This window comes from Crocodylus siamensis, chromosome 1, assembly GCF_052110815.1.
Source record: "Crocodylus siamensis isolate JL-2025a chromosome 1, ASM5211081v1, whole genome shotgun sequence".
Lineage (NCBI taxonomy): Eukaryota > Metazoa > Chordata > Crocodylia > Crocodylidae > Crocodylus > Crocodylus siamensis.
This window is the reverse complement of record NC_143395.1, coordinates 76,937,726-76,951,140: the sequence shown is the minus strand read 5'-3', so window position 1 is coordinate 76,951,140 and position 13,415 is coordinate 76,937,726.

Here is a 13,415-nt window from a genome sequence, read left to right as displayed (position 1 = left end):
AGCTAATCATGAATATATTCCAATTTAAAATGAAAAAAGCCTAAATACAATGTGTATCCTTTCCCCAGAAATCAGCTGCTGAAAATTGAAGTGCACCCTACAAGAGAGGAAATGCAGTAATAGCAGTTTCTGCAGCATAAGCCTCAATCAGGGGAAAGTGAAAATAAGACTGCACATGCTCCACAGGGAGCACCACAATGAGCATGCTGGGCTCCCTACTACTCAGTTAATTACTGTGAGTATTTTCAAGGAAAGATCTTTTTTCCTTCATTCTGCCTTTCAAAAATAAGATGCATATCTTATTTTGGGCCATGCTATATGCTAGAAAATATGGTATTGTTAGAGAGCAGAACCTGTTGACCCTTCATGATCACGGGAATCACCGGTGTGCTTTTCTGCCAGGGAGCTAGTGCTGCTTCTGAACCCTTCAGTTACTACATATGAATCCCATAATAACATGAATCCCTTTATAATTATTCTCCCCTGACTTTTATTCTTGGATCAATGCAGGAAAATGGGAGGGGAGGTTGGGTTCTAGTCTTGGCTGCCTGGGTTATTACTGCTTGTTACCTACCGGCTGTGTAATGTAAAATAAGGAAAACAAAGTTCTGATGAGGAGTCAGAATACAAGAGTCCATATGGGAGGATGGTCTTTGCTTACTGGACAGTTTATATGCATTTTACATTAGACAATCATTGGTTAAAAGCAAGAATAACCCTGGGAACAGTACCTTTAACATCCTTCTAGGCAAGAGCCATAGTCACCAGACAGTAATCATATTCCCTTTTTCTTACTTCCCTTTGGCTTCTGAATCTTAACTTCTTGGCTCCCCTGCTTCAGCTGGAGAGATTGAGGGAATCCATGCAGTGTAGTCTATCATCCTTCCCCTCCTTACATGTTTTTAAAAGTCATGTGTTATGTGTTGATATTTAACTGTAAACGTTGGGGCGGGAATGCTCTGTAGAGTTCCTAGCACTGAACCTCACTAACCTCATCACCAGAAGCAAACTTCCTCAAGCCCAGAACACACCAGATGGATCCAGACCATGCCATGACAAGAAATGCAAATCCTGCCAACACATTTCCACCACCCCCACAATTACTACACCCCACAACAGAGCCATCAGCATACCTGGATCTTACAGCTGCACCTCCAGAAATGTAATATACCTCATGCAATGCACCGAATGCCCTGATGGAAAATACTTAGGAGAGACCAAACAACTACTGCGCACCCGAATGAATGCACACCAGAAATCTATCAAAGACAGGAAAACCCAATTACCTGTGGGGTCACATTTCTCACAAGAAAACCACTCTCTCTCCAATCTCTCAGTCCTGAGCCTCAAAGGAAACTTACAAAACACTTCCCAGAGACGAGCCTATGAACTCCACTTCATCAACTTCCTGGACACTAAAAGTCATGGATTAAATATAGACACTGGATTTATGACATTATAACCTGCCTGACATCTGACTCCCCAGGTATCTCTCCACTATTTATCCCCCTTCTCTCTCTCCCTCTCCCCCCACCCCGGCCTGTCTCTCACCCATTGACTCCTCAATCTACATTGTCACTGACTACCTGTCTTGTATGCATACCAGACCAGCCTCTGGCTTCTTTACTTTTCATTCCATCCAGGAAGAGCACGCACCAACTGCTGACACGTCCTTAGCCTGACGAAGGGTTTTTGAACCTGAAAGCTTGCTTAATAATTGTTTTCCAACTATTTAAGTTGGTCTAATAAAAGATATCAGATTCATGCAAAGAACCTTGTCTGTCTAGCACTCTTTCATATACTTTAAAAACAACACAACAAAGCAGTATTATGGTCAGGCCCTGTGCAGTTGACACAATTATTCTCAACCAGGATGTTGCAGCATCTGGACTATGGCGAGATATTTTTAAGGGTGCTGCAAAGTGCTATATCATCTTAGTGCTGTTAGGTGTGCAAATATTTATGCCTAATTCACAAGATAAACCCAGAAATTTCAAATGAGAACCCAGTATCAAAACCATTCTGACCTGTTCAGGACTTTGAGTTCTTTGCAACAGAAAATTTTTTCTATTATTTTTTGTAGTCAAAAACTAAGTGAAAGCTAATGGCAGGCATTTTCTGAGGGGTGCCTTGAGTATTATAAGAGGTAAGTTGAGTCTAAAAAGGTTGGGAACCACTGAATTAGCATTTCTAAACATTTTCATGTTATAAAGGATGTGTTGGGAAGTAAGAACAGCTGCTTCTGGTGACATCATTCCTCTCCACAACTTTTAACTGTGATGTTTCTCAGTGAATTTCAACATGTTAACTTGTATCTACTTTCTTGATACCTTATGAAGGAATGTACACTTCCACATAGGTGTTTCTTGGCAGTATGGCTATTATTCAGGAGAGGCTGGAGCCTTATTCACTTGCCACACAAGAGTAGCTGTAATTGCAGTCAACAGCAAGTTACTTGGAAAACTTGCAAGAGAAGATAACCATATCTTCATCTTATTCTCACTTCCTTTTCCATTTACCATTCCCTCTTGTCTGTGGCCATACATTGATGCATGCTATTTACAAGGAGTATGACAAAACTCAGAATTCAGAGACTTTTGGGGTTGTATTTCTGTTATGTAGTTTGGGCTTCTCTTCTCTTCTCTTCTCTTCTCTTCTCTTCTCTTCTCTTCTCTTCTCTTCTCTTCTCTCCAGCAATGGGATGGTGTAACAAAGGGCTGTTCTAGGGGTGGCTGTGACACTCCCTGGTGGCTACTCAGCCAGTACTTTGCCTTGATCTTCTCCTGTTTGCCACACCTTGATGTACTTATACCTTTAAGAGGGAGGCTGCCCCAGGGATTCCCAAGCGAGCTGGATTCATCCACTCCTGTCCTGCTCCCAGGCCTCAGTCTGTTTTGGTTCAGTCCTTGAGCCCTTGTTGGCTACCATCTCCAGACAATTCCTAGGTACCTAGTCCCTCCTAGGCACTGGACTCTCCTTGTCCCATGTCTAATTTACTCCTGGGTACCTAGTTCTTCCTAGACACCAGACCCTCATGTTCTCCCCCAGGCACCAGACCTTCTCTGGTCCCATCTCCCCGCTTCACCCAGGCTCCTGCCTTGCTTCTGAGCTCTGGCCCTGCTCTCAGGCCTCTTGGGACCTCTTCCTCCTATTAGTCCCTCCAAACCTTTGGTTGTTACCACCGGCTAGAATCTCCCAGGTATTATTCAGGAGCTGTAGCCATACTGCCCAGAAAATGCTCTCTCTCAGCAACCTCCAGGACTAGCTCCCTGGCCATACTACAAGCCCAGCCCTGCCCTGCCCCTCCCCCCCCCCAACTCCTTCTGGGTCATGTGGCTCCTGATTGTCTCCTGGCACACTTGCTGTCTGCTTTATCTTCAGCTGCCTGCTCTTAGAATAGCAAGAATATGAAGCCTCCTGCTACAGATGTATTGAAATGCAAAATCAAAAAATCAATAAATTTACAAATGTAATAGGAATTTGGGCCCAGTTGTAAGAAGGATAGTGAGGACAGGAAAAAAGGTGACAAAGTGAGAAAGCATTTTTGATCATATTAATACTTTTCACCTTTCATGCAGCTTTATAAAACAAGCATGAGAAACTACTACCTTGTTATAATTGTCACTGGCTCCTAATTTAAATCTATAATTCTATTACAGATGCATCCAGACACATTTAATCAAACCATATCCTGTTGTGCAAATTGAGATCCAAGTTCGTAGCTCATCCCTAAACAAATTATGCACAGTGTGAAAGTCCACGCACTGAATAGGAGTTTTGTAATGAATGTTGCCAGCTCCTTTAGGTCAGCTGGGAAATTGGGTTGCCACTGTTTGCAATTTCTAAAGCATGGCAGGACGGCTCATTTTGCAAGCTGCCTTGGATTTCCAAATAAGCTACCTCCTGGGGACATGTCATCCTCTTCAATGTATTAGTGGTGAGAAGAAGCTTCAACCTATTTTCTTAAGATTTTCTTAAAAGCTGAATGACTTCATTCAAAATGAAGAAATGGCACAACTTGTTAGTCTTAAATGTTATCTGCTATTATCTTGGAGGCCTGTAACCTGGACATGACTAACATATTCTTGAAGTATTTTTCCAGAACTAACAAAATTAATTCAAAATGGCAACTTTCTGATCTCTTTTCCTATATGGATCCTGCCTCATATTTCAATATATTATATGGACAGTTTGCTTATTGCCCTCTCCTGTGCTTTTTCTGTTAATATTTCCCATGTAAAATACTTACATAAAAATATATTTAAAAAAAATCATAAACTTTGGTCGGAAGGTTGGAACCTTGCTTAGCTGTTTTTCTATTCACATAATGTAATACTAAACTCTAGGTGGCAGCATATATGAATTAATATTGAATGTTTATGATAAACAGCTAATTCATAACAAACATTATAATTTATACTCATTTAATAGCTTAAGCTATTTTATAAGCATCTCTCTGCAATTTGCTGTTTTTCCTTACTTCTGTAGATTGCACTCTGCAAAATCCAAGAAATATAATATAATATAATATAATATAATATAATATAATATAATATAATCATATATTTGTTTATTAGATTTATTTAGCCGGCCCAATCCAAATTACTTAATATAAATAGACTCTGTGTGTGTGTGTGTGTGTGCGCGCGCGCGCACATAAATAAATAGATCTATCTATCTTTCTGTCTATTATTTGTGGAAGATCTGGAAGTCACTGATCTTTGACAATATTCTAGTCAAATAATGTAACAACCTGTTTTTGCTGTGGATCAACTGAGGTGTGAGCTTGGGAGAACTGTGTGGAACCAGCATTGTAATGGACCCTGCTAGCATTAGGTAGGAACGCTTAAGGTAGTTATTAGAATGGGACTGAATGGACCTTTTAATCTATCTTTATTGCTGCTAAATGTGTACACTGTCCAGGATGGTCTATAAAGGGCATGATATATTTTAGTAGATCACCCTTATTGGGGCTTGAAATTGCTGGAAGAGGTGAAAAGGAGAGGGAGAGCATACCCCCTTCGTTTCTATCACTTAAGCTAATGCAGAAAAAGCATCCTACCTATAGCCTATTCATTCACACCATCATGAGTGTGCTTGAAGTGACAGAAAGACATAACACCTATGTACAGACACTTGGGGAGGTTAGATCAAATTAAAAATAGCCACCCAATTTAAGGTAAGTCAGGATGAGGGGGATAATAGGAGGACCAGGGGAGTTGGGGGAAATGGGGGACAAGCAGGCTCTGGGGGAGATTGATGGGTTTGTGGGATGGATTTGAAGGATCAGGAGTGCAAGCAATGTTCATGGAAGGGATTGTGGGGTTGGTGGGGTCTGGGAAGGCCCCATGGGGGCTTATGGGGCCAACAGGTTGGGAGTGATGGGTGGCTCTCTCCTCCACGCCCCCCAGAAACCGGGGCTATTGTTCCACCAGACAAATAGTCCCCCTGGAGAACCAAGCCCCCCATCCCTCCCGCCCCTCCAACTTACTTCCTTGGCTCCAGACATCAGTGAATGCCAGTAAACCTGGCACTGGAAGTGGTTTTGAGGATGGGGAGTTTGGTGGGCTCAGGGTGGCTGGGGCTTGGTCTGTGGCTGAGGGGGCTAAAAATGGCCTGGTGCCAGGGAGCAGGGTATGAAAAACATAGCCCTAGGCAGAGGCCAGCAGCGGGGCTTTCCCAATCCCTTGGGCTGTCCTGAGAACTGTGCAGAAATTCAGTTAGATTGGTTTAACTGGGCCCTATCTAAGTAAAACTACTTTGAAGGTAGGGTTAACTTAGATTGGGATGGCTATTTTTAGACTGATCTAACTGTCCTGAATTTCTGTATAGTATGCACTTAGACCCACCTAACTAGAGATCCAGGTGTAAGGTCTGCACCTTGTGTTGTTCTCAAAAGATCAAGGAATTAAACTTATAGACCAATAAAGCTTGTTATTCAGAGAGCCTCTTTTTCCTGCCAATCTGCTGTTCCTTCCCTGCTCTTCCTGGGCAGATGTAACAACTTATACAGAACACTCTTAAAGGTATCCACACACACCTGGGTGAATGAAATTAGATTGGGTAACCATTTTTAACCTCCCTCTAACTTCCTTGAATGTTTCATAGTTTCATAGTTTCTAGGGTCGGAAGGGACCTGACCAGATCATCTAGTCCGACCCCCTGCCATGGCAGGAAAGAGTACTGGGGTCAAATGACCCCAGCAAGATGTTCATCTAATCTCCTCTTAAACACCCCCAGGGTAGGAGCCTGCACCACTTCTCTTGGAAGCTGGTACCAGACCCTAGCCGTCCTGACCATGAAGTAGCGCCTCCTGATGTCTAGCCTAAACCTACCCTCTGCCAGCTTGTGACCATTATTCCTGGTCACTCCTGGCGGTGCTTGGGGGAACAGTGACTCCCCCAGTGCCTGCTGATCCCCCCTGACTAGTTTATAACAGGCCACAAGATCCCCCCTCAGCCTTCTCCTGTGGAGGCTGAACAGGTTCAGGTCCCGTAGCCTCTCCTCATAGGGCCTGCCCTGTTGTCCCCTGATCATACGAGTGGCCCTCCTCTGGACCCTCTCCATGCTGTTGACATCCCTCTTGAAGTGTGGCCCCCAGAACTGGATGCAATACTCCAGCTGCGGCCTGACCAGTGCCGCTTAGAGAGGGAGTATCACCTCCTTGGACCTGCTCGAGATGCATCTGTGGATACATGCCAAGGTGCGGTTGGCCTTCCTTACTGCCTCTCCACACTGCCGGCCCATGTTCATCTTGGAGTCAGTGATGACCCCCAGATCCCTTTCCACCTCTGTGCTGACAAGAGGGGAGTTCCCTAACCTGTAGGTATGTCTGTATGTGCCCCAAAATTTTCATCACCTATTTTGTCTAATGCACACACAAAACATTTTGTCTCTTTGGTGTTACAGACATGATTTAAGATACATATCTTATTGAACAGTCCTTATCTTAGATGAGCATTAAGCTGATAGGGGTCTTCCGGACAAAAGTATCATTTGCAGCAATAATGTGTGCTCAAATTTTTGCTCAGACTTTATTGCTTCCCTCAGACTATGATTTTCTCTTATTGCCAGAATATTCAGATACCTTGATGTATAACTAGTTCTGGCTGTTGCAGATAGTTCTTAGGACTCATAAGTTAACATTCAGGCTTAAATTGTAATATATTTTGTATATTATATATGTGTGTAGATAGATAGACAGACAGACTATGTTGTTGTTGATATATAGATATATATATCTATATCTAATATGTAGGGTGGGTTGGAATTTATTATCCTACTGGAAAGTACTGTGCTTGTGGTGTGGTGTGGTGTGGTGTGGTGTAGTGTGGTAAGATGCAATGTTCCCTCTAAGGTGTAGTGGTCCATGAGTGCGCCGCTTTGGTCTGTTCCTGAATTGGTCCTGCCTCCCCGCTTTTGGCATGCTTGGACATTGCAAAATGAATATAAAGATGATCCGTGCTGCAGGGAAGATATTGGCCTTCTTAAGATGATAGAAAAATCAGCTAACACCAGCCACAGTCCCTGGGAGCACAGCTTGGGGGGAAATTTACTTTTATTTCTGCAGTGAATGCATTTAGGGACTAGAGGATTGGGTATTCATTTGGAATTCATTTATTTTTATTTTTCATTTTGTGACCACTGGGCTTCGAATAACCGCTCTTGAGCAGCCTCTGTTCTACTGGTGGATGTCAAGCACCTCCCGGGTTCATGTTGTAGTAGTTCTCTTCTTCCTGCATCACCAACCCTGTTCTCTCTTGCCACGACTTGTTGTTCCTCAGTAGGAGGGGTCGGTTGACGGGATGCTTGGTGGCCCGGGGTTCACCTGGTGGTCACTCACAGGGCTCCACCACCCCTACACCCCAGCCTCACGCCTCCTTCAGTGTGCCGCCTAGCCATTATCCTCGGCCTCTACTTGCAGGGTAACCCTCTCCGCCTTTGCATTTAGATGCCAGTGGCTTAAGGCCCCACTCACCTGTGTGGGCCTACCCCACAGCCTTTCACACCTCCATCCCTTCCTTCAAGGGTACATATAACCAAGAGGCTTCTCCACAGCCCCTCCCCTTGGGCATTCATCCCTATCTTCTATGCCCCTTCGTTCGGGATAACAAAATAAATGTTTTAACCAAAAACCGACCACTAAGCTATTCCCTGACCCTTTCTATCCTTTTCCCCAGAGTCTAACAGGGAAAGGATGTTTTCCTCTTGACTTGTCGCTTCCAGGATCTACTCCCATCTGTTCCTCAATCCGGTGGAACCCAGCGGTGATACCCGCCCTGACCACAAACCCCTTTAGGGCTCTCCCAGGGTCTTCGCCCCCTGCCTTGCCTTCCTCTGCAGCTCGTCATCCTGGCACTCCCACCTGGGTTCCGCTCTGCTTCCAGGTGCTGCTTCAATTCCTCCTCTGGCTGGCAAACCTGTCACTCCCTCGTTGTCCTGTGCAGGCTCCTCTTGGGGTGCTCCACCCTCCACCGCCTGCATCTGCTCCCACTTGCCAGGCTCCTCGGGTCCAAAGTGGGGTTTTCCCCACTGCCAGCATCAGCCACAGCTTCATTCCCTGGCTATCCTCCCCCTCCGCAGCAGCGGCTGCCATTTTTATTTCTGCTGGCCAGTGTCCAATGCTGAAATCATCGGCCAGCAGTAATTGAACAAAAAGGTGGCTAACGAGCCGCGCAGGTTCCTCCTTCTGCCCCATGCATGTCCCATCCCGAGCTGCTGGTAAGCGCTACTTGTTATTTTGACTCCCGGAACACACTTATTAGCATGCCTGTTTTTGATGGTGGAAAGATAACAACCACATTAATGTACAAATAGCAAATGCCTTCAAAGCCAGGAACCTCAGCCCCTGTCCCTGCATTGCCTCCAGGAGCAAAGCCTCACCTGCAGGAGTGAGGAGGCATGTGGTGTTGGGGTTAGGAAGTGGAGCAGTTTTCCCATGCCGGCAGAGCCCGTGCCAACCCCAGCCCCACCAGGAGCGGAGCAGTTTCCCAGTCTTGGTCCCAGCCCCAGCCCCTGCATTACTGACAGGAGTGGAGCACTTTCCCAGTCCCAGTCTCAGCCCCCACCTTGCCGCCGGAGCAGTTTCCCAGCCCTGGCCCCAGCCCCTGTCTCACTTCGCCACTGGGAGCAGAGCTATTTCCTGGCCCCAGTCCCTACCTCACTTCCAAAAGCAAGGAGGCATGTGGCACTGGGGCTGGGAAGCGGAGCAGTTCCCCAGCACCAGCCCCCACCCCCATCCCTGCATTGCCTCTGGCAGCACACGGCCTCAGGGAGGAATCACTGCCTGAGCTTACCTCGGTACGTGTCTCACACTGGCTGTGGTGCCTCTGCTGCACTCAGCTTGTTGCCCAGCTTCTTACTGGGTGGGTACGTGGCATTAATGAGTTTGTGTGCAGCATGGTTTTAAAGCATGCGTGGCCATGCATGCACACAGCTTAGAGCAGTGGTCTCCAAACTTCTTTGATCGTGCACCCCTATCAGTAAAAAATTTTTAAGCATGTACCCCAATACATGTATATTTATATAAATATAAATAGAAGTTCTAATATTTTCTTCCCGCACCCCAATGGATTGTCTTGTGCACCCCCTAGGGTGCGAGCACCCCACTTTGGAGACCACTGGCTTAGAGGGAACCTTGGTAAGATGTGATATATATAGTTGCCACTCTTATTACCTATGTAAATCTGATCTCTTCTGACATGTTATGAAGGACTTGTTTTTAGTGACTTTTTTTGCAAATAATTTGCTGTATTAGATGTTTATTTTACATTTTACTAATCCCCTAAGGTCTGTACAGCTGGGAACTAAACTCCCTGGGAACTAGACTCACTGAAACATTTGGAAAATAATTTTGTTGTGATATATGTAGTAGTGCACAATGGTGTAAAATGTATATAAGATTGTCTTGACGTTCATCTTGTAAATAAGACCACTGTTCCAAACTTTGCTGAAAACTTTATGCTGCTTCATAACACCACAATAACCCTTTTTTGTCTCTATACAGGCTCATATCCATAACTATATAAATAGACATGTACATTTGATATATACTTGAATGTGCAATGTGGGACCAATAAAAGATGTGCTAAAATCCACATTTAGCCTTAAAATTCTGTAGTATCGCTGAGAAAAAATGCCTTCTCATGCCTTTCAAACACACAGAGATTTGAGTGTGTTTCAGATATTCTGTTTCTCCAGCTGTTGCCATCTGTTCAGATCTTCCTTGTATGCTTTATCTTTGGTGACTGCCATTCTCTGTACCTCCATAGAATTCATGGACTGAACCTTCACTATGCCTATTATTTATGAGCACTTTCCCTGAGCAGCAGCTTCAAAACAGCACACACCTGCTTTTGCCTTAGGCTTGTGCTGTAGGCAAATACAACCTAGAAACAACTTCAAACACCTGGTTGAACTACATCTTTATACATTATCTGGGAAACTTCTCCGTATCATCTAGTATGTTGCCACAGGGTTTCTGTTTCTAATTCCATCACACTTTCATTGTGATCCTTAATGATTCGTTAAATAGAAGAAAATCCATTGCCTAGAAGCTACTTGGATTTTATTAAGGGATTTCTTAGCACTATGTATAGATATTTAGATGTACATATATGTATACACACACACACTGTATTTTCTTGCATACTACCCATTCTCAAAAAGTTAAAAATGTTCTAGGAAGGCAGAATGCAAAAAAAAAGTTTTTTTTCTTGAGTCACGACTGAATCATGGCTACTCAGCCAAAAGCTGCTGCCAATTTGGCAGTAACTACAAGAGAATTAAACCTCTAGCTTTTGGCTGAGCAGCAAAGGGAGGGCAAGTGACCCTGAAGAGTGGATTCTGTCCCTGCTACATGATGTCAGAGGGGAACACAGCCCCCTTAGTTATGCTAGCATCCCCATGCCTCCATTCTGGCACAAAAATCAGCTTCTTCATTTACAGTATGCCAATTTTGAACAGCTAGTTTTTTGGGAAATAGTGTGTGAATAAATACAGTACACACAGAAATACAGATATGTATGCATGTGTATATGGTTTATGAGTTTGTATACATATGTATACACACACAGGGTGCATCATGGGTGACTGGTGCCACCTGAGTCAGGGGGGGCATGTGCCCCTCCCCCCAGCAGCCAGTAAGCAACCAGGGGGGTAAGTCCTCCCGTAGCCAGGGCAGGGGGGAGTATGGAAGTGCCAGCAACACTTCACCTGGTGCCCCCGCTCCCCGGCTAGTACTCACAGGGGGGGCACTGGCACTCCTGCCTCCCCCCGCTCATCGCCTAAGTGAGGAATGCAACCTGTCAGGGGGTGCACCAGCATTCTCAGGGGGTGCATGTGCACCCCTGTGTACCCCCTACACATCACCACTGGGGTGCAACTACATGTGCACTTTACTGCAGAGTAGCCTAATCACCTCCATAGTAAAGTGTCACTGTCTACATGTGCGCTGGTATTAGGATGCAGTAAACTAATTATCTCTGCTGTAAGATAGTATTGTCCCTGATGGTACTATCTTATGGCAGAGTAATTAACTGTGCTGAAATTTACATGTAGACAGTGATTGGAAGAGGGTCAGACTGCTGGCTGCCCCCTAGCCACATGGCTCCACAGGTCCTGCACACTCATGCCTCAGCCAGCCCCTCCACAGCCCAGGTCTGCCACCTGGAGCCTGGGGGCTGACCCCCCATGCTGTCTGCCAGCCTGGGGGTACTATTCCCTGGCTCAATTGCTGCTCTCCCAGGCATATGTGCAGATTCTGTGCCCAGGAGCAGTTTATTGTGACTCAAACTGCTCCAGAATATATTGCTTCACTTTAATTTCATGTGTAGATGCACCCACATTTCCATATATGTGTGTGCACATGCATGTATAAAACAACAGAAAAATATAGCATGGGTCTGAAATTAGTTGTTAAATAAGAAAAGGAGGGAAGCAATTAACAATAAGGGAGGGCATATTTGGGATCAATATTTTAAATGGTTTTATTTAAAATGGTATTATTTATAATCTTGATTCTTGAATAACATTTAAACTTAAAATTGATCAGCTTTACCAAGTGTCTCACAAACAAAAAAGTTAACAAAGGGATGAAAGACTGATCTAGAAAGAATGTAACAGTGGTCAGAATTCCGATTCTATAATTTGGCTTTCTAGGGAACAGATTATATGAGTTGCATGACCATAAACTGTGGGCAGCTACCTGGAAAGAAAGGCAATATCTAAGGCAGCAAAGAAGCTAAATATAATCTAGTGGTGCATTTCTATTATGACATTTTCCTTACTAATAGTGCATCCTTATGTATGATAGATTCTTCTAATTAAGGGCTCCTTAATTATGTCAAATTGATTTGTTAATCCCTAGACAAGAACAGGATATGGATCTGAATCAAATGACAATGCTGAATTCATACAACTTCGAGGAAGTTTGGATGGGAATTTCCACTGCAAAACTGAACATTTTTTATAATAATATGAAACTAAAGCCCGAATCCCCTCAACTCTTAAGAATCCAAAGAATCTTGTTCAGGGATCTAACTTTGATTTATAAGACCTTCTGTAATAAGTATCTTTAAAATGCCATAATAATATCAATGAAGAAAGGGAATTATTCAGTTTAAGAACATGACAGGACGTAAAACAATGCTCAAAAAGAAAGGTACAAATAAATGACTTTTTCACCCTACTCCAAAATGAGGATTGTACAAGTAATAGACATTCAAGTTTCCAATGATAAACTATAATAAAGTCCTTCCCATGCTTTTTCTTAGTATTTCCTCCCTGAAGACCCAGAATATAGGCAATGAGCATGCTATAAATACACATATAAAATAAAACAAAACAAAATAAAACAAAATAAAATAAAATAAGACATTATTTGGAATGGCATGCAGCCTAATTTAAATCTGCTGGCTGCCCCATGGAAACCCTCATGAAAAGCTACCCCATGGAAACACTTTGGGGTAGCTTCACAGAGAAATGTACATCATCATGTACATACTGGACCAGATAATGAGTTGGTATAACTATATTGACTTCAATCACATGCATATTTTCACCAGTTGAAAATGTAGTTGGTTGTGAATCATTGCCTACATCTTAGATTGGGTAGGAATTCCATGTTGCAAAATCTAAATGTTTTATTAAGACTATAAATAGTGTTTGCTACCTTGTGAAGGGGCAGGCATGCCTGCAAATGCGTTTTGCAACAGAAAAACATCTGCTTTTATTTCCCTATTTATAAGTGTTTTTCCATTGCCAAGTTTTGTGGATAATGATATTTTTTCATATAACTCCTAGAAAGTAAAATTCAATAGCATCACGTCTCTAGAAGACCCAACACCTCTACATCTGTCAAGAGAGAACCAATTTAAGTATCCATAAATCTGAATCTGTGGTATGTTCAACTTGAC